The following is a 22,471-nucleotide window of genomic DNA, read 5'->3' on the forward strand; positions in this document are numbered from 1 at the left end:
CCTGAGGTCTTAGATTTCAGACATCTAGACCTTACACAAGAATGTATGGAGGTCATCAAACAGGCTAGAAAACCTACTACAAGACATTGCTACGCAAATAAATGGAAACGATTTGTTTACTACTGTCATAATAATCAAATTCAACCATTACACGCGTCCGCAAAAAACATTGTAAGCTACTTACTACACTTACAAAAGTCTAAGTTAGCTTTTTCATCCATTAAAATACATCTCACAGCAATTTCTGCCTCTCTGCAAATTACACATTCAACTTCACTATTTAGAATCCCAGTCATAAAAGCATTTATGGAAGATCTAAAAAGGATCATTCCACCAAGAACACCACCAGTCCCTTCGTGGAACCTCAATATTGTATTAGCACGACTCATGGGTCCACCATTTGAACCCATGCACTCTTGTGAGATGCAATACTTACCCTGGAAAGTAGCCTTCCTAATAGCTATCACATCTCTCAGAAGAGTAAGTGAAATGCAAGCCTTTACCATACAGGAACCCTTTATACAAATACACAAACATTAAGTGGTTCTGCGCACAAATCCCAAATTTTTACCAAAGGTTATATCACCGTTCCACTTAAATCAAACGGTGGAACTCCCAGTGTTCTTTCCAGAACCAGACTCTGTAGCTGAAAGAGCATTACATACATTAGACATAAAAAGAGCACTAATGTATTACATTGATAGAACCAAACAAATTCGCAAAACAAAACAATTGTTTGTAGCTTTCCAAAAACCTCATGCAGGAAATTCAATATCCAAACAAGGTATTGCCAGATGGATAGTTAAGTGTATTCAAACCTGTTATGTTAAAGCAAAGAGAACTGCCTAATACACCAAAGGCACACTCCACTAGGAAGAAAGGTGCCACCATGGCCTTTCTAGGAAATATACCAATGACAGAAATCTGTAAGGCAGCCACATTGTCTACGCCTCATACATTCACTAAACACTACTGTGTGGATGTGCTAACAACACAACAAGCCACAGTAGGACAGGCAGTATTACGAACATTATTTCAAACAACTTCAACTCCTACAGGCTAAACCACCACTTTTGGGGAGAAAACTGCTTACTAGTCTATGCACAGCATGTGTATCTGCAGCTACACATGCCATTGAATGGAAAATTTCACTTACCCAGTGTATATCTGTTCGTGGCATGAGATGCTGCAGATTCACCTGCACCCTCCCACCTCCCCGGGAGCCTGTAGCCGTTATAAGTTGATAAAACTAAACTTGTACATTTGTAAACTTGTAAATATAACACTTTTAATCACATTATGTACATACATACTTACTCAATTGCATGGGCACTATTACTATATACACAACTCCTACCTCACCCTCTGCGGGGAAAACAATCTAAGATGAAGTCGACGCCCATGCGCAATGGAGCCGAAAGGGTAGGAGTCCCTCGATCTCGTGACTCGAAAAGACTTCTTCGAAGAAAAACAACTTGTAACACTCTGAGCCCAACACTAGATGGCGGGATATGCACAGCATGTGAATCTGCAGCGTCTCATGCCACGAACAGATGTACACTGGATAAGTGACATTTTCCATATATATATACACACACACACACACATATATATATATACAAACACACACACACACACACACACACACACATATATATATATATATAAACACACACACACAAAAATACATGCTCTATGGCAGGAGGTGTAACTAGGATTGGTACATTTGCAGTGCGGCCCAGTAATCTGGGAGGGGGGCCGGGGCTCTGCTTCTCGGTTGTGGCTGTCTTTCCCTACCTTACTCCAGGGAAAGTTGGACTCATTTTCCTTCCTTCCTTATTTATTTATTTATTTATTTATTTATAATTTTTTTGCACCCAGGCCCCTGCCACCCTTGCTACTCTGCTGTATAATCTATGAAAGTCTTTGGGTCATTCTTCTTTCCTATTAATTATAATTTCTACATTTTTTAGCAGTGCACAAAGCAGCTTGGAGAATTTTATTTTATTATTTATTTATTTTTTCTTCTCGCAGCTGCTCACCAGCGAAAGAAGAAATCATAGTTGTCCTTAAATGCGAGTGGTTGGAGCAATAAATGTGTAGCAATTGCACTATCACTAATAATAATGTGATTTATAGAGCACATAGCTACTTCAAATGAAGTGTCCCAGTGCTGAAGATCTGGCTCCCACAGACAGCATATGCATCTGTTACCATTGTACTTCATTTGGATGACATGGAATAATTCAGCATTACCTCAGCACCAAGATGTGGTAATGCCGCATTGCGCGCACGGACATTTTGCTTAAACAAGTTATCGTCAACTGAAGGTTGGTAGTGACTCCTTCATACATAAATCCAGAAAACTAGGCTAAAATGAGAAGGTAAAAGAGGAAATGAGTTAAGATGCGTGTAGACTGAGACAGGCTAAATGTGATTGCCACAATTATTCCTCATTTCATTGTAAAAAAAAAAAAAATATATATATATATATATATATATATATATATATATATATATATATATCTCAACTGTGGTATCCTCATAAGCATCTTACAGATATTTTGCACTGTTAAATTACTATTGAAATATTTATAAAATGCTCCGTTATCTCTTAAAGGATATCCTGGCACTGAAACGAACACTGTGGTGTTGGTGCCTAGTTGGTGCCTGCAGTTTCAGGTGGTGAGCTCTGGCACTTCTTTTTGGGGACCATGCTCCAGTGGTGCAGCTGCGTGTATGCCTGTTTTCTGCTCCCCAAGCCATGGTTGTATTACAGAAGGGGCAGAGATGTTTGTGCGACCCCTGTAGCAAAACTGATTGCACGGGCGCATGAGTGCACTGCTGTCTTAAGAGGGCTTCCCCTCATTTGCATCGTGGTGTGGCCTGCACCCTCACCATACTGTAGAGGAGGGTGTAGAGGCAAAGAGGTATCAGGGGGCAAACTGACTGTGGGCCACAAAAAAAAGGTGGTGCACAGTCAGTGCAACCCTGCGGGCAGTCCTTTGGAGTGGGTAAATAGGGTCCTACGGATCTTCCCCCCCCCCGACAACCCCATGTAGGTGGGTGCAGTCACTCACTGTAATTGGGACCATTTTCCTTGCTTGCACCAGGGGCCTTGGCACCCTTGATACACCACTGCCTAACAGCTTCGATTTGAAGCCTTTGCAGTCTATTGATCTTATGTGGGATTCCAGCATAGACAACGTTGACTAGTCTAGTTGTGTTATCACCAAGGTGCATGTCAACTCCACTCAGTGCCCATGTGTTCACTGGATAGGAAAACAGGCTAAAACTTGAGCAGGTGGTATCCAGATACTGCTGGAACTCTCTGATTACACAGGACAGTAACTTTTTTTTTTTTTTTTTGAGAACCAAATTTTTTATATTTTCAAAAAGTTGAAAACAGTGCACATACAGTAAGCTCCGACACAACAATAATATGAGTACAAGGCATAGGACATAGTTCATAACTGGACACCCACAGCTCGGCGGTACATCACAACAAAACACCATGATAGGCCTACCATTTCCCCCATAATTTGTCATGTTTTCCCAGTCACCCTCAAGCCCCATAGATTCTCCACCCTGCCAGCGAAGGAGCCCTGGGAAGCTTCCCCCCACAAGCAATATCTCTCTTGGCAATCGGTCACGCAACCGTTATAAATGTCTGGTCAGCCCGTGGGCACCCTAATTCTTCCAAGAGCCCCAGCAGCGCAATCTTGGCACTTAAGTCAGTAGGACGCCCCAGGACTTCTGCCAATTTCTTACCAATCCCCTCCCAAAAGGGTCGTATTCGGGGACAATTCCAAGTTACATGGAGAAAATCTCCCCCCGGGAGACCACACTTAGCACAAGCTGCCCCCGCCCCATTAGACATCCTCGACATTATTGCAGGGGACAGATAAGAAGTGTGGAGATAGTTGAACTGCAAAAAGAACAGATGATGGACAGAATGCTGAACAATGCAAACATTCACTCCCCAGTCACAAAGATCTGGGTTTAATCCATTGTTTTTTTTTTTTTTTTTGCTCACCACGCCACCCCAGTTTGGACCCAGCCATATGCAAATCAGTCTTGACCCTGTTCCCCATGAGAATAGTGCCACCTGAACTGCCAAACCAGGTCCTCCCTGGACCGGAAACCAGCATCCTGGGACTGGTTTCAGGGTATCACCCTTTATCAGTCAGGCTAGCTTGTTGAACTGTACCATTCGCAGCCTAGCTGATATAGCTAACTCTCAGGGCCAACAATGCCTCCTGCCAATCGTCCTCGTACAGCTCCCCTACCCAGTGCGTCCATCATTGGCGCAGATGGTCTAACCCATCCTGGGCATTCGTGAGCAGCGATTTACACAATTGGGACACTGCTACAGTAATTACGGTACTGCACTTTCTGGCATTGTGTACTGGAAAGAACTACATTCTATGGGTAAACTGGAAGTTCTTAGAAAGAACGTACGGACAAACCCAGTGAGTTTGGAATGTAATGCTAAACCCACTCTTAGCAAATCTCAAGTGTGGCCCCACTGGTCAGCTTGAGGGGTGTGGGGGAGGGATGGAGGGGAGGAGGCACTAGGTCACTGTGCGCTTCTGCCACTTACCTTTTGTAACCACTGCTGCCATCACACACAGAACAGGTACAGCACTATATATCACTATATAACTATAAGAAAGTACATCGGATGAGCTCTGTCAGAGCCTTCATCAACCTGGAAGTCTGTCGGCTATTGTAGGTTAGAAGATCACAAATAAAATGTCGGAAAGAATAAATGAGGAGATAACCTGAATTATGGCCCTGTTTAATGAAATGGCATCTGTTGCTCAGAGTCACTGAACACATCCCGCGCTCTTAGACAAAGTGGGCGCTGTGTGGAAACATGAAGTGCGGTGCCCGTGTATATACAAGTTAGGCACCTGACAGGAAAGGGGGAAAAAATAGTCCCCTAAACCATCAGATAACCAAGTAGAGCATAATGATCCACTACTTGGTCGGTGCTCTGTGGGAGGAAACAAAAGGCAAAAAGGAGAGACAAAGACGAAGGATTGCCCATCAACAAGAAAGGAATTTTTCAGGGCACTCACATAGACTAATGAAAAGCAATGGGTGGACTTGAACCTCACAAAGCATATACAACAGGTAGCTAAGTGACAGTGCCAGCTCTGTGTAGGCTCTACTTAAAAATGCCCTCTGAACAATGCTTCTTCAGATGTATGAAATGTAAACACTTGTCTCTATGTTTGATCTGATTAATGCCTCGTTTTGTAATCGGTGTGCCAGTGTTGAATACTGGGCCCAGTTAGGCTTGTATGTACCAGTATTTTTGTGTGCAAACCAACATAGGGCGCTACAGAGCTCTGTATATTGTAGATTCTCCCAGCCAAGGAGCCCTAAATGACAGAAGTGCCATTGAGATGTTACCTGTGAACCCCGACAAGAGGCAGGAACACAGAAGGCCGTAGGGCACCAATAGTACAGCTGAAAAGGTACCACAGGAAGCCCTAGTGCTCAATTTATGCTGGACTTTGCAGGTGCTCTGCACCAGCACTTATATTTAAACACTGGCACTTGTTTGTGAGTTTACACTCTCAGAATATTTTTAAGCATATCACATTCTTTTAGCAATTCAATGTATTAAGAAAAATGATAAAACTCCCAGGCCTGTGTATCCCTGCAGCTTGGAGACACCTGCAATAGTTCAAAATGTTGCACTTCTTTAAGTGTGATGGTTAGTAGGTAATGCTGGCAGTGCCTTGCAGTAGCAGGAGCTGTGGGTGTTCTGCAATGTAATAAAATACCTTGGGTTCTTGCACTTATATTGTAGGAAAATGGCTCTAACCAGGCCCCAGCACCAGTGTTCTTTCACTAAAAATTTACCATTGTTTCCACACTTGGCCCACCCCTGGCACACAGATAAGTCCCTTGTAAAAGGTACCAGTAGTACCAAGGGCCCTGTGACCAGGGAGGGTCCCTAAGGGCTACAGCATATATTGTGCCACCCTAAGGGATCCCTCACCAAACACATGCAGATTGTGTGTGCTGGTGGGGAGAAAAAGATAAAGTCGACATGTCATCCCCCTCATGGTGCCATGCCCACAAACCACTGCCTGTGGCATAGGTAAGTCACCCGTCTCGCAGGCCTTACACCCCTAAGGCAAGGTGCATTATCCCACAGGTGAGGGCACAGCTGCATGATTCCCCTATAGTGTTGAAGGTCATTCTTAGACATTGTAAGTGCCATGTGGCCATTTTAAGTACATGGGCTGGGAGTTTGTCATCACAAATTCCACAGCTCCATAATGGCTACAGTGAAGTCTGGGAAGTTTGGTATCAAACTTCTCAGCACAATAAACCCACACTGATACCAGTGTTGGATTTATTGTAAAATGCACACAGGGGGCATCTTAGAGAGGCCCCCTGCATTTTAACCAATCCTTTAGTGTAGAACTGACCAGTCTGTGTCATTTTGCCATTAGGAGACAAGTCTCTGACCCCATGGGGTGAGAGCCTGTGTGCTCACTGAGGCCAGAAACAAACCCTGCACTTGGTGGAGGTGCTTCACACCTCACCCCCGCCCCCAAAAAGGAAGTGTAACACCTGGCGGTGAGCCTCACAGGTTCAGGCCTCTTGTTAAAGTGCCCCAGAGCACTCCAGCTAGTGGAGATGCCTGCCCTCCAGACAAAGCCCTACTTTTGGCAGCAATTTTGGCGAGAAACTTAAAAACAAGAAGTGACCACTTCAGCTGGGACCACCCCTAAGGTTTCCAGAGCTGAAGTGATCCCCTCCGTGCAGAATCCTCCATCTTGCTTTGGAGGACAGAGGCCTATAGGGTTGGGTCTGTGCCCCCCTCCTCAAAGAGAGTGGCCCCTGGAAGGATGTAGTCACCCTGTAATGCCCCTAAATCCAGGATTTAAGGGCCTACCTTAACCCAGCACACCTGATTCCAGGAGACCTCAAGAAGAAGACAAGAAGAAAGAAGGAGGACTGCTAAGCTGACCCCCAGCAGAGAATACTGGAGATACCAACTGGCATGGCCCCCAGCGCTACAGGCCTGGCTCCAGCTTCTGAAGCCCTGCTACAAGAAAGCGACGCATCCTGCAGGACCAGCGACCTCTTAAAAGCCTCAAGAGGACTGCCTGCACCCCAGAGGAATCCAACCACTGCACCAGTGAAGTCCAAAAGGCAGCCCTCCACCTTCTCCAACCTTTGGTTTTCCGGAACTAACCTTCTTGCCTGCAGCATCTTTAGTGACCCCTTGCACCCAATGCAGTGTTTGCACCCTGCACCCGGCCACCCCTGTGCCACGGAGGGTATGTGTTTGGCACTGACCTATGGCCCCCCCGTTACCTCTAAACCCTGCCCTCTGAAGATGCGGGTACTTACTTGGAAGCAGACTTGATTCCGAGTGCCCCCAGTCTCCATAGGAGCCCATGTTAAATCGACTTTAACTTTGACCTCTGCACTCGGCCTGCCCTATGTTGCTGGTGGTGGGTGTTTGGGGTTAACTTGAACCCCAACCTGTGGACATCATAACCCCCAGAGACTGGAACTGTAAGCCTTGTACTTAGCTTGAATCTGTGCTAACTTTTCTTCCCCCCAGAACTGTTTCTGAAAATTGTCCTATCAATTTTTAAAACAGATATTTGTTATTTTCCTGAAAACCGTTTAGTTGCCAAATTGAAACAAAGTGGTATTTATACATATGTTGGATACTTACTTGCAAATGTACTTACATGCAACTTGAATCTTGTGGTTCTTGAAATAAAGTAACAAAATATATTTTTGCTATATAAAAACCATTGGCCTGGAGTTTGAGTCATTGCTCCATTTATTGCCTGTGTGTGTATACCAAATGCTTTCCACTGCCCTCTGATAAGCCTAACTGCTCAACCACACTACCACAAAAGAGAGCATTAGTACTGTCTGCTTTAGCCTTGGTAAACCCTCTGGGGAACCCCTGGACTCTCTGCACACTATATATCATTTTGATATAGTATATACAGAGCCAGCCTCCTACATATATATGTTTTTTACAAATTAATCACTGACAGAAGCACTCCATTAAACAGAAGAGTTGAGAGCCACTCAACACACCTTCATGACCACATGGACATGGTAAGAGCGCTAGGGGTATAGGCAGAGGTAAAAGAGGGTAACCACCACTAGGTTTAGCATTGAGCGGTAACAAACGTCATCCTGTGGAGGGCAGGACATCAACAGATGCCTCCCCTACTAACACCATTTCTAACAGGTAATCTAGGTACAGACACTACCACAATGCAGAAGACAACACTAGTTAGTAATTGTTATGAAAAGGCTCACTATTCTGGGCTTTTACTTTCCATTAATGACTGGTTGTTTGTGTTAGGGAAAATATTAATTTTGTTAATGTTGAGGGTAGCCACAAAGGGGAAGGGTTGCTGGGGGGCTACACACCCATATACAAGACCTCCCGTTAACCATTGTATATGCTTACACTTGGCAGCAATACCACCATGCTGATCAGTATATAAATGTCACATTGCTGATTACAATTTATAATGTTAGAGGCTTAAATAGTCCAGCAAAGGGAATAAGTCTGTCTGTGAGCTTGTATTGCTAAATACAGGCACAGGTCTTTGCAGGAGAGCCACCTCCTGCAACCTAAATAAACCCACCTTACAGCTAAAGCCTTGCCCCACCACTTTTTACCTCCTCCAGAAAGAAAACTGCATGAGTAGGTATCCTTATTAGCGTAGCTTTGGCATGAAGGTGAACATTTCTTTGCAACATTAAAAAGTTAGATGGGTAGCAGAGGGGCATCCCACTTGTGTTGCTCCACCACCCCAACCAGGGATTTTCCAGGCACTACATACTCCTAACAGACGGGACAGAGGGTGGCATACTGATGTGGGGGTAGTAATATGGTCATGAGCGAAGAGGTGGACAAAACTAAAAATAAACATGGAGGGGGGACTGCAGTAAGATCTGTGCCAGGGGAGAGCCGACCTAGAAGACTTGAGCTTGGGTGATAGGTTGGAGATACAGAGACCCATTAGGGGAGTAAAACTCTCATAACTCAGCGACTGCCAAGTGTTATGCACGGATTGACTACATCCTCCTGGACAGGCGATTACCACCAGAAGTTCAAGAGGTAAACCAAGCTTCATTCTATGAAAAATTTGGAACATATATGTACCGATGCTACTAACAAAAACTTACCAAGATATTATCACAGAGAATCAGGTGACGACCGAGTCCACAATATAATCGATTCTGAAATTGAACAAATCACCAGATGGCTGTACCTCTTCCAAGTCAATCTCCAGGGCTGTAGCTTGGTCAGTAATCACCTGTACCCAAATATTTAGAACATAACACACTTTTCGGGGGGTGTAAAACACCCCTTCTGAAACTAAGCCCCTGCCAATTTCCTTATCCAACAATGATGTGAAAATCCTGGACAAAATCATGACGTTTCACCATCAGAACATTAAGTCTCCGATACACCCCAATCAGTCAGGCTTCATACTTTGAAGAGAGGCTAGTGACCACACCAAAAACGTCCTACACCTTATAGAGGCAAGGATGCAACCCAAACCTCCCTGGACGCCAAAAAGGTGTTTTGCAGAATAGATTGGGATTCATGGACGACACCCGAGGCGAAATAGGGCTGGGAGGAAACATCCGGGGATGGATAATGGCAGGATTCCAAGCACAAAGTAAGGATCAGAGTCAACGCCAGGTTGTCACAGTGGCTGCGCATGAGAAGGGGGACCCAGGCAGGGGTACTCCCTATCCCTACTTTATTTTCAATTACATAAGAACCACTGGGGCAAGGAATCAGGGCCAATACATCAATCAAAGGGGTGCATTTAGCAGGAGATGGGTTTAAATTCACTATGTTCACCAAAGACATCTAGATATCCTTGATGATCTCCATCAACTTCCCACCACCACCCATGAAGGAGCCCGGACACCTTGTATTTTAACTACAAGGTGTCCAGGTTCAAATTAAGTTGAAGTAAGTCAGAGGGTATTGTAGGAAAGTACCATCTTGCCTGGCATGTTACCCCCATTTTTCGCTGTATATATGTTGTTTTAGTTGTATGTGTCACTGGGACCCTGTTCACCAGGGCCCCAGTGCTCATAAGTGTGCCTGATTGTGTTACCTGTGTAGTGACTAACTGTCTCACTGAGGCTCTGCTAATCAGAACCTCAGTGGTTATGCTCTCTCATTTCTTTCTAAATTGTCACTAACAGGCTAGTGACCAATTTTACCAATTTACATTGGCTTACTGGAACACCCTTATAATTCCCTAGTATATGGTACTGAGGTACCCAGGGTATTGGGGTTCCAGGAGATCCCTATGGGCTGCAGCATTTCTTTTGCCACCCATAGGGAGCTCTGACAATTCTTACACAGGCCTGCCACTGCAGCCTGAGTGAAATAACGACCACGTTATTTCACAGCCATTTTACACTGCACTTAAGTAACTTATAAGTCACCTATATGTCTAACCTTTACCTGGTAAAGGTTAGGTCCAAAGTTACTTAGTGTGAGGGCACCCTGGCACTAGCCAAGGTGCCCCCACATTGTTCAGAGCCAATTCCCTGAACTTTGTGAGTGCGGGGACACCATTACACGTGTGCACTACATATAGGTCAATACCTATATGTAGCTTCACAATGGTAACTCCGAATATGGCCATGTAACATGTCTAAGATCATGGAATTGCCCCCTCTATGCCATCCTGGCATTGTTGGCACAATTCGATGATCCCAGTGGTCTGTAGCACAGACCCTGGTACTGCCAAACTGCCTTTCCTGGGGTTTCACTGCAGCTGCTCCTGCTGCCAACCCCTCAGACAGATTTCTGCCCCCCTGGGGTCAAGCCAGGCTTGTCCCAGGATGGCAGAACAAAGGACTTCCTCTGAGAGAGGGTGTTACACCCTCTCCCTTTGGAAAATGGTGTGAAGGCAGGGGAGGAGTAGCCTCCCCCAGCCTCTGGAAATGCTTTCTTGGGCACAGATGTGCCCAATTCTGCATAAGCCAGTCTACACCGGTTCAGGGACCCCTTAGCCCCTGCTCTGGCGCGAAACTGGACAAAGGAAAGGGGAGTGACCACTCCCCTGACCTGCACCTCCCCTGGGAGGTGTCCAGAGCTCCTCCAGTGTGCTCCAGACCTCTGCCATCTTGGAAACAGAGGTGCTGCTGGCACACTGGACTGCTCTGAGTGGCCAGTGCCACCAGGTGACGTCAGAGACTCCTTCTGATAGGCTCCTTCAGGTGTTAGTAGCCTATCCTCTCTCCTAGGTAGCCAAACCCTCTTTTCTGGCTATTTAGGGTCTCTGTCTCTGGGGAAACTTTAGATAACGAATGCAAGAGCTCATCCGAGTTCCTCTGCATCTCTCTCTTCACCTTCTGATAAGGAATCGACTGCTGACCGCACTGGAAGCCTGCAAACCTGCAACATAGTAGCAAAGACGACTACTGCAACTCTGTAACGCTGATCCTGCCGCCTTCTCGACTGTTTTCCTGCTTGTGCATGCTGTGGGGGTAGTCTGCCTCCTCTCTGCACCAGAAGCTCCGAAGAAATCTCCTGTGGGTCGACGGAATCTTCCCCCTGCAACCGCAGGCACCAAAAAGCTGCATTACCGGTCCCTTGGGTCTCCTCTCAGCACGACGAGCGAGGTCCCTCGAATCCAGCAACTCTGTCCAAGTGACCCCCACAGTCCAGTGACTCTTCAGTCCAAGTTTGGTGGAGGTAAGTCCTTGCCTCACCTCGCTGGGCTGCATTGCTGGGAACCGCGACTTTTGCAGCTACTCCGGCCTCTGTGCACTTCCGGCAGAAATCCTTTGTGCACAGCCAAGCCTGGGTCCACGGCACTCTAACCTGCATTGCACGACTTTCTAAGTTGGTCTCCGGCGACGTGGGACTCCTTTGTGTAACTTCGGGTGAGCACTGTTTCACGCATCCTCGTAGTGCCTGTTTCTGGCACTTCTCCGGGTGCTACCTGCTTCAGAGAGGGCTCCTTGTCTTGCTCGACGTCCCCTCTCTCTGCTGGTCCAATTTGCGACCTCCTGGTTCCTCCTGGGCCACAGCAGTGTCCAAAAACGCTAACCGCACGATTTGCAGCTAGCAAGGCTTGTTGGCGTTCTTTCGGCGGGAAAATACTTCTGCACAACTCTCCACGGCGAGAGAGATCCGTCCACCAAAGGGGAAGTCTCTAGCCCTTTTTGTTCCTGCAGAAACCTTTGCTTCTTCTGTCCAGTAGAAGCTTCTTTGCACCCACAGCTGGCATTTCCTGGGCATATGCCCATCTCCGACTTGCTTGTGACTTTTGGACTTGGTCCCCTTGTTCCACAGGTACCCTAGATTGGAAATCCATCGTTGTTGCATTGTTGGTTTGTGTCTTTCCTGCATTATTCCTCTAACAAGACTTCTTTGTCCTTAGGGGAACTTCAGTGCACTTTGCACTCACTTTTCAGGGTCTTGGGGAGGGCTAATTTTCTAACTCTCACTATTTTCTAATAGTCCCAGCGACCCTCTACAAGGTCACATAGGTTTGGGGTCCATTCGTGGTTCGCATTCCACTTTTGGAGTATATGGTTTGTGTTGCCCCTATCCCTATGTGCTCCCATTGCATCCTATTGTAACTATACATTGTTTGCACTGTTTTCTAAGACTATACTGCATATTTTTGGTATTGTGTACATATAACTTGTGTATATTTGCTATCCTCACTCTGAGGGTATACTCTGAGATACTTTGGCATATTGTCATAAAAATAAAGTACCTTTATTTTTAGTATAACTGTGTATTGTGTTTTCTTATGATATTGTGCAAGTGACACTTGTGGTACTGTAGTAGCTTCACACGTCTCCTAGTTCAGCCTAAGCTGCTCTGCTAAGCTACCATTATCTATCAGCCTAAGCTGCTAGACACCCTATACACTAATAAGGGATAACTGGGCCTGGTGCAAGGTGCAAGTACCCCTTGGTACTCACTACAAGCCAGTCCAGCCTCCTACAGGTATGATATCTCTACCCCCACAAAAAAATCGCAGAGTTAAAATCAATAGCCCCACTGCGACGGACTAAAGCACAATTATTGAGAACTAGATCTGGGGGAAAAGTTAGTAATAACTAAAGCAGCTAACTAGCGGAAGTTGTAAGGTGCAGACAGAACTAAATGGGTGCAAAACAAAAGTCACTCTTCTGGTTAGAACCAGTAACAGCCATTAAGATGACAATACTGCTCTACATACTTCAGACACTGAGCCTACATACAAAGAAGGTGCTCATTGAGGAGTTAAGGCTCTGCTGCATAGAGTTCTCTTGGGAAAACGCTGGCTACAGTGCACACTTGGAGTCAAACAGGGAGGCCTGTGGATGCCTCTCCTCCATAGCTACTATTACAGGGTCCCCTTCAGGTTCCTAGTGGATTGGACTTGGACGGAAACTAACCAAGACTGGTGGAAGATTGATTTACACACCAAGTGACAGCTACCTCTATGACGTTCCTTGTCCACTCCACCTAACTTACACAGATACCCTACTTCCTAATATGTCCCTGGTCACGGGTGCAACTCAACGAGTCTGGGACAGCACAGAATTACAGAAACGCTCAACGTCCCTACTTTGGAGAAACTATGCACAGACAGGCACACTTTTCTTTAGTGGTGGCGGGGATGTACAGAGACCTGTTTGAGGCGAGTGAGATTAAATCCTTTAAACATGTAAGAGAAGGATATGGGTTACAGGAGAGAGAAGGGTTCCAGTACTGTCAAGTGTGACTATGGGTTACTATAAGAATAGGCATCCTCTTGATTGGAAAAGCTTGTCTGTAACTATGACAAGGAAGGGCATAATGGGCCACATGTTCGAACGCACCAATTTGTGAGTTCCTAATTGGGATCTTTGTGGCTCGCAATTAGGAACTCACAAAATGTGATCTACAAGAGTGTGTTTAACACTGTTAGCCATTCCCAAATGGGCTGCAAGGGACCTGCCTCATCAATATACATGAAGCAGGTTGCAATTTTCGACCCATTTGGAATGGCCGACACTCACAGGGATGGTGGCCTGCTGGGGTCAGCAAACCACCATATCTGTGACTGCTTTTTAAATAAAGTATTTTGTTTGTAATGCAGACCGTTTACCTTAAAAGAAGATGGGATGCACTCTTAAAAAATGTTGGTGCCCAAATTCACAAAGGGGAGGTGATCCTTTGGGGACCCCTTTCCGTTTTCAAATGGGTTACCACCTCTTTCATGGAGTCTGTAAAGTATGAATGTTTTGCAGCCGCATTCTGGTTGCAAAACATTCATACCTGCGACTCGCTATTAGGAAGGTAAATCCTTTACATGCCCCTTCTAATACCAAATTGTAAACACTATTTTGCGTGTCGGTAATAGGTTACTAACTCGCAAAATAAAGTTGCTACATGGCAAAAGGCCATTTAGCGCTCGTAAATGGCCCAATTTGCCGTTTGCGAACGCGAAATATTTTTGTACATCAAATCAAATCAAATCAAATCATTAACATTTATAAAGCGCGCTACTCACCCGTGCGGGTCTCAAGGCGCTAGGGGGGAAAAGGGGGGTTATCGCTGCTCGAACAGCCAAGTCTTTAGGAGTCTCCGGAAAGCGGAGTGGTCCTGGGTGGTCCTGAGGCTGGTGGGGAGGGAGTTCCAGGTCTTGGCCGCCAGGAAGGAGAAAGATCTCCCACCCGCCGTGGAGCGGCGGGTGCAAGGGACGGCAGCAAGTGCGAGGCCAGCGGAGCGGAGGGGGCGGGTGGGGACGTAGAAGCTGAGGCGTCTGTTGAGGTATTCCGGTCCCTTGTTGTGGAGGGCTTTGTGTGCGTGGGTGAGAAGACGGAAGGTGATCCTTTTGCTGACTGGGAGCCAATGCAGGTGTCTCAGGTGTGCGGAGATGTGGCTGTTGCGGGGTACGTCAAGGATGAGGCGGGCCGAGGCGTTTTGGATGCGTTGCAGGCGGTTTTGGAGTTTGGCTGTGGTCCCGGCGTAGAGGGTGTTGCCGTAGTCCAGGCGGCTCGTGACGAGGGCGTGGGTCACGGTTTTTCTGGTGTCGGCGGGGATCCAGCGGAAGATCTTACGGAGCATGCGGAGAGTGAGGAAGCAGGCGGAGGACACGGCGTTGACTTGCTTGGTCATGGTGAGAAGAGGGTCCAAGATGAAGCCGAGGTTGCGGGCGTGGTCTGCGGGGGTCGGTGCGGTGCCGAGGGCCGTGGGCCACCAGGAGTCGTCCCAGGCGGACGGGGTGTTGCCGAGGATGAGGACTTCCGTTTTTTCAGAGTTCAGCTTTAGGCGGCTGAGCCTCATCCAATCTGCGACGTCCTTCATACCCTCTTGTAGGTTGGTCTTGGCGCTGGCGGGGTCCTTGGTGAGGGAGAGTACAAGTTGGGTGTCGTCGGCGTAGGAGGTGATGATGATGTCGTGCTTGCGTACGATGTCGGCGAGGGGGCTCATGTAGACATTGAAGAGTGTCGGGCTGAGCGATGAGCCTTGAGGTACGCCGCAGATGATCTTGGTGGGTTCTGAGCGAAACGGAGGGAGGTAAACTCTTTGGGAGCGGTTAGCGAGGAAGGAGGCGATCCAGTCCAGGGCCTGGCCTTGGATCCCGGTGGAGCGTAGGCGGGTGATTAGGGTGCGGTGACAGACGGTGTCAAAGGCAGCCGAGAGGTCGAGGAGAATGAGGGCGACTGTTTCACCGTTGTCCATCAGGGTTCTGATGTCGTCTGTGACTGAGATGAGGGCGGTTTCCGTGCTGTGGTTGGTTCGGAATCCGGTTTGTGAAGGGTCGAGCAGGTTGTTGTCTTCCAGGAAGGTGGTCAGCTGTTTGTTGACGGTCTTTTCTATTACCTTGGCTGGGAAAGGTAGAAGAGAGATGGGGCGGAAGTTTTTCAGGTCGCTTGGGTCAGCCGTAGGTTTCTTTAGTAGGGCGTTGACTTCAGCGTGCTTCCAGCATTCGGGGAAGGTAGCAGAAGAAAAAGAAGAGTTGATGACGGTCTGGAGGTGCGGGGCGATGATGTCGTCGGCTTTGTTAAAGATGAAGTGCGGGCAGGGGTCCGAAGGGGCGCCGGAGTGGATAGAGTTCATGATGGATTTGGTTTCTTCCGTGTTGATGTGGGTCCAGTTGTTGAGGGTGATGTCCGGGGAAGCGGGTTCAGTGGTGTATGGTTGGGTCTGGTGTCCGAAGCTGTCGTGGAGGTCGCTGATCTTGCGATGGAAGAAAGTGGCGAGGGATTCGCACAAATCCTGTGAGGGCGTGACGGCGTTGGCGCTGGCGCTGGGGTTGGAGAACTCTTTGACCCATAATGTCTAAGCTACATCAGCTCTTCAAGAAACGAGATCAAAGGGAAATATATCCATTCTAAAAAGGCTGAGAGTTTGAGAAATCAACACACCACTGGATACAGACCAATGGTCAATATCTTGACCATGAACCTTAGTGGATGGAGTCCAATGAAGGAGAATGCTTTTAGATTGGATTAGCATTAGGAGGAATTAACCCCTTCTGTGCCCAGGACGTAATGGTTACGTCCTGAGACACAGTGCTGCTGTGCCCAGGACGTAACCATTACGTCCTGTGCACAGAGCCCAGAGGGAGCGCTCTCGCTCCCTCTGTGGGGTTCCCCCCCACCCCCCCAAGTCAGGGATGGAAGGGGAAGCCCTTCCCCTCCCACCCCCGAACCCCCCAACCCCCCCTGTGACGTCAGCGCGCGAGCGCGCGCTGATTAGTCACAGGGTCTCCCACATCGCGCTGGAAGCAGAGCTTCCAGCGCGATTGAAAAATAAATGCTTTTGCATTTCTTTTTCAATCCCATGGGGGAGGCCCCGAGAGGCTTCAAAGGGAAGGAAATGTATTTCCTTCCCTTTGAAGTCTCTCACAGGTTTCAAAAGCCGGATTGCTTGCAATCCGGCTTTTGAAACCCCACTAGACACCAGGGATTTTTTTTTTTTTCAGTGAAATTGGCAAAAGGGAGCGACCCCTTGGGCAAGGGTCGCTCCCGGGGGGGCATTTTTTTAGGAAGGCCTTTTCTGCCCCCACTGGGGGCAGATTGGCCTATTATTAGGCCGATCTGCCCCCGGGGGGGGCAGAAACCTCTAGGCACCAGGGACCTTTTTTTTTTTTTTTTTTTTTTTTTGTGATGATTTCTTTTTTTTTTAGGTGGGGAGCGATCCCTTAGGCAAGGGTCGCTCCCCTATGGGGCAATATATATTTAGGCCATTTCTGCCCCCCTTGGGGGCAGATTGGCCTATTTTGAGGAGGCCAATCTGCCCCCAAGGGGGGCAGAAACCATTAGACACCAGGGAGTTTGTTTTTGCGCGCGAATTTCACGCAACGGGAGCGACCCCTTTGGCAAGGGTCGCTCCCAGGGGGGGCATTTTTTTGGGAAGGCCTTTTCTGCCCCCCCTGGGGACAGATCGGCCTATTATTAGGCCGATCTGCCCCCAGGGGGGGCAGAAACCTCTAGGCACCAGGGATCTTTTTTTTTTTTTTTCTTTTTGTTATGTTTTCTTTTTTTTTTAGGTGGGGAGCGACCCCTTAGGCAAGGGTCGCTCCCCTAGGGGGCAAATTATATTTAGGCCATTTCTGCCCCCCTTGGGGGCAGATTGGCCTATTTTGATGAGGCCAATCTGCCCCCAAGGGGGGCAGAAACCATTAGACACCAGGGAGTTTTTTTTTTGCGTGAATTTCACGCAAGGGGAGCGACCCCTTAGGCAAGGGTCGCTCCCTGGGGGGGGGGATTATTTTAGGCCATTTTTGCCCCCCTGGGGGGGGTAGATCAGCCTATTTTGATTCAGCTGATCTGCCCCCAAGGGGGGCAGAAACCACTAGGCACCAGGGATTTTTTTCTTTTTCTGTTTTACAGATGGGGAGCGACCCCCTTGGACAAGGGTCGCTCCCCTGGAGGGGCAAAATGTATTTAGGCCATTTCTGCCCGCTTTGGGGGCAGATCGGCCGATTTTAGGTCAATCTGCCCCCAAGGGGGGCAGAAACCACTAGGCACCAGGAATCTTTTTTTTGCGCCGTCACACAAGGGGAGCGACCTTGTAGTCAAGGGTCGCTCCCCGGGGGGGTGGGGGGTGGGGGGGGCAAATTATTTTAGGCCATCTCTGCCCCCCCTGGGGGCAGATCGCCCTATTGGTATCAGGTCGATCTACCCCCAGGGGGGGCAGAAACCTCTAGGCGCCAGGGCAAATTTTTTTTTTTTTTGGTTTGGTTTTTTTTTTAGAGATGGGCAGCGACCCATCAGGCAAGGGTCGCTCCCCTGGGGGGCAAATTGTATTTAGACCATTTCTGCCCCCCTTGGGGGCAGATTGGTCGATTTTAGGTCAATCTGCCCCAAGGGGGCAGAAACCACTAGGCACCGGGGATTTGTTTTTTGGCGCCAATGTCACGCAAGGGGAGCGACCCCGTAGGCAAGGGTCGCTCCGGGGGGTGGGGGGATGGGTGTTCGGGGGCAAATTTATTTTAGGCCATTTCTGCCCCCCCTGGGGGCAGATCGGCCTATTATTAGGCCGATCTGCCCCCAGGGGGGGGCAGAAACCTGTAGGCGCCAGGGCAATTTTTTTTTTGTTTGTTTTTTTAGAGATGGGGAGCGACCCATCAGACAAGGGTCGCTCCCCTGGGGGGCAAATTGTGTTTAGACCATTTCTGCCCCCCTTGGGGGCAGATTGGTCGATTTTAGGTCAATCTGCCCCAAGGGGGCAGAAACCACTAGGCACCGGGGATTTGTTTTTTGGCGCCAATGTCACGCAGGGGGAGCGACCCCGTAGGCAAGGGTCGCTCCGGGGGGGGGAGGTGGACAGGGGGGGTGTTCGGGGGGCAAATTTATTTTAGGCCATTTCTGCCCCCCCTGGGGGCAGATCGGCCTATTATTAGGCCGATTATTAGGCCGATCTGCCCCCAGGGGGGGCAGAAACCTCTTGTTGCCAGGGCAAATTTTTTTTTAGTGTTTTTTTTTTAGTTTGTTTGTTTTTTTAGAGATGGGGAGCGACCCATCAGACAAGGGTCGCTCCCCTGGGGGGCAAACTGTGTTTAGACCATTTCTGCCCCCCTTGGGGGCAGATTGGTCGATTTTAGGTCAATCTGCAACCACTAGGCACCGGGGATTCGTTTTTTGGCGCCAATGTCACGCAGGGGGAGCGACCCAGTAGGCAAGGGTCGCTCCGAGGTGGGGGGGTGGGGGGGTTTGGGGGGGCAAATTTATTTTAGGCCATTTCTGCCCCCCCCCTGGGGGCAGATCGGCCTATTATTAGGCCGATCTGCCCCCAGGGGGGGCCGAAACCTCTAGGCGCCAGGGCAAATGTTTTTTTGTTTTTTTTTGTTTTTTGTTTGTTTGTTTTTTTAGAGATGGGGAGCGACCCATCAGACAAGGGTCGCTTCCCTGGGGGGCAAACTGTATTTAGAGCATTTCTGCCCCCTTTGGGGGCAGATCGGTCGATTTTAGGTCAATCTGCCCCCAAGGGGGCAGAAACCACTTGGCAGCGGGAATTTGTTTTTTGGCGCCAATGTCACGCAGGGTAGCGACCCCGTAGGCCAGGGTCGCACCTGGGCAGGGGGGGTTTGGGGGGGTGGGGGGTCAAATTTATTTTAGGGCATTTCCCCCCCCCCCTGGGGCCGGCTGAGCTAGAGGCCAAAATCCACATGTAGGCACTTTGCAAAAAACACCTCTGTTTTCTGTGAAAAAATATGTTGTGTCCACGTTGTGTTTTGGGCCATTTCCTTTCGTGGGCGCTAGGCCTACCCACACAAGTGAGGTACCATTTTTATGGAGAGACTTAGGGGAACGCTGGGTGGAAGGAAATTTGTGGCTCCTCTCAGATTCCAAAACTTTCTGTCACCGAAATGAGAGGAAAAAGTGTTTTTTGGCCAGATTTTGATGTTTGCAAAGGATTCTGGGTAACAGAACCTGGTCAGAGCCCCGCAAATCACCCCATCTTGGATTCCCCTAGGTCTCTAGTTTTCAAAATTGCGCTGGTTTGCTAGGTTTCCCCAGGTTTCCCCAGGTTTCCCCTGAGCTAGAGGCCAAAATCCACACGTAGGCACTGTTTTCTATGAAAAAATGTGATGTGTCCACGTTGTGTTTTGGGCCATTTCCTGTCGCGAGCGCTAGGCCTACCCACACAAGTGAGGTATCATTTTTATCAGGAGACGTGGGGGAACGCTGGGTGGAAGGAAATTTGTGGCTCCTCTCAGATTCCAGAACTTTCTGCCACAGAAATGTGAGGAACATGTATTTTTTTAGCCAAATTTTGAGGTTTGCAAATGATTCTGGGTAACAGAACCTGGTCCGAGCCACACAAATCACCCCATCTTGGATTCCCCTAGGTCTCTAGTTTTCAGAAATGCACAGGTTTGGTAGGTTTCCCTAGGTGGCGGCTGAGCTAGAGGCCAAAATCTACAGGTAGGCACTTTGCTAAAAACAGGTCTATTTTCTGTGATGTGTCCACGTTGCGCTTTGGGGCGTTTCCTGTCGCGGGCGCTAGGCCTACCCACACAAGTGAGGTATCATTTTTATCGGGAGACATGGGGGAACGCTGGGTGGAAGGAAATTTGTGGCTCCTCTCAGATTGTAGAACTTTCTGTCACAGAAATGTGAGGAACATGTGTTTTTTTTAGCCAAATTTTGAGGTTTGCAAAGGATTCTGGGTAACAGAACCTGGTCCGAGCCACACAAGTCACCCCATCTTGGATTCCCCTAGGTCTCTAGTTTTCAGAAATGCACAAGTTTGGTAGGTTTCCCTAGGTGGCGGCTGAGCTACAGGCCAAAATCTACAGGTAGGCACTTTGCAAAAAACACCTCTGTTTTCCTTCAAAAATTTGGTTGTGTCCACGCTGCGCTTTGGGGCGTTTCCTGTCGTGGGCGCTAGGCCTACCCACACAAGTGAGGTATCATTTTTATCGGGAGACGTAGGGGAACGCTGGGTGGAAGGAAATTCGTGGCTCCTCTCAGATTCCAGAACTTTCTGCCACAGAAATGTGAGGAACATGTGTTTTTGTAGCCAAATTTTGAGGTTTGCAAAGGATTCTGGGTAACAGAACCTGGTCCCAGCCACACAAGTCACCCCATCTTGGATTCCCCTAGGTCTCTAGTTTTCAGAAATGCACAGGTTTGGTAGGTTTCCCTAGGTGGCGGCTGAGCTACAGGCCAAAATCCACAGGTAGGCACTTTGCTAAAAACAGGTCTGTTTTCTGTGATGTGTCCACATTGCGCTTTGGGGCGTTTCCTGTCGGGGGTGCTAGGCCTACCCACACAAGTGAGGTATCATTTTTATCGGGAGACGTGGGGGAATGCTGGGTGGAAGGAAATTTGTGGCTCCTCTCAGATTCCAGAACTTTCTGCCACAGAAATGTGAGGAACATGTGTTTTTTTAGCCACATTTTGAGGTTTGCAAAGGATTCTGGGTAACAGAACCTGGTCCCAGCCACACAAGTCACCCCATCCTGGATTCCCCTAGGTCTCTAGTTTTCAGAAATGCACAGGTTTGGTAGGTTTCCCTAGGTGGTGGCTGAGCTACAGGCCAAAATCTACAGGTAGGCACTTTGCAAAAAACACCTCTGTTTTCCTCCAAAAATTTGGTTGTGTCCACGTTGCGCTTTGGGGCGTTTCCTGTCGTGGGCGCTAGGCCTACCCACACAAGTGAGGTATCATTTTTATCGGGAGACGTGGGGGAACGCTGGGTGGAAGGAAATTTGTGGCTCCTCTCAGATTCCAGAACTTTCTGCCACAGAAATGTGAGGAACATGTGTTTTTTTAGCCAAACTTTGAGGTTTGCAAAGGATTCTGGGTAACAGAACCTGGTCCCAGCCACACAAGTCACCCCATCTTGGATTCCCCTAGGTCTCTAGTTTTCAGAAATGCACAGGTTTGGTAGGTTTCCCTAGGTGGCGGCTGAGCTACAGGCCAAAATCCACAGGTAGGCACTTTGCTAAAAACAGGTCTGTTTTCTGTGATGTGTCCACGTTGTGTTTTGGGCCATTTCCTTTCGTGGGCGCTAGGCCTACCCACACAAGTGAGGTACCATTTTTATGGAGAGACTTAGGGGAACGCTGGGTGGAAGGAAATTTGTGGCTCCTCTCAGATTCCAGAACTTTCTGTCACCGAAATGAGAGGAAAAAGTGTTTTTTGGCCAGATTTTGATGTTTGCAAAGGATTCTGGGTAACAGAACCTGGTCAGAGCCCCGCAAATCACCCCATCTTGGATTCCCCTAGGTCTCTAGTTTTCAAAATTGTGCTGGTTTGCTAGGTTTCCCCAGGTGCCGGCTGAGCTAGAGGCCAAAATCCACACATAGGCACTGTTTTCTATGAAAAAATGTGATGTGTCCACGTTGTGTTTTGGGCCATTTCCTGTCGCGAGCGCTAGGCCTACCCACACAAGTGAGGTATCATTTTTATCAGGAGACGTGGGGGAACGCTGGGTGGAAGGAAATTTGTGGCTCCTCTCAGATTCCAGAAC

The sequence above is a fragment of the Pleurodeles waltl genome, chromosome 8 (assembly GCF_031143425.1).
Source record: "Pleurodeles waltl isolate 20211129_DDA chromosome 8, aPleWal1.hap1.20221129, whole genome shotgun sequence".
In the NCBI taxonomy this organism is placed as follows: domain Eukaryota; kingdom Metazoa; phylum Chordata; class Amphibia; order Caudata; family Salamandridae; genus Pleurodeles; species Pleurodeles waltl.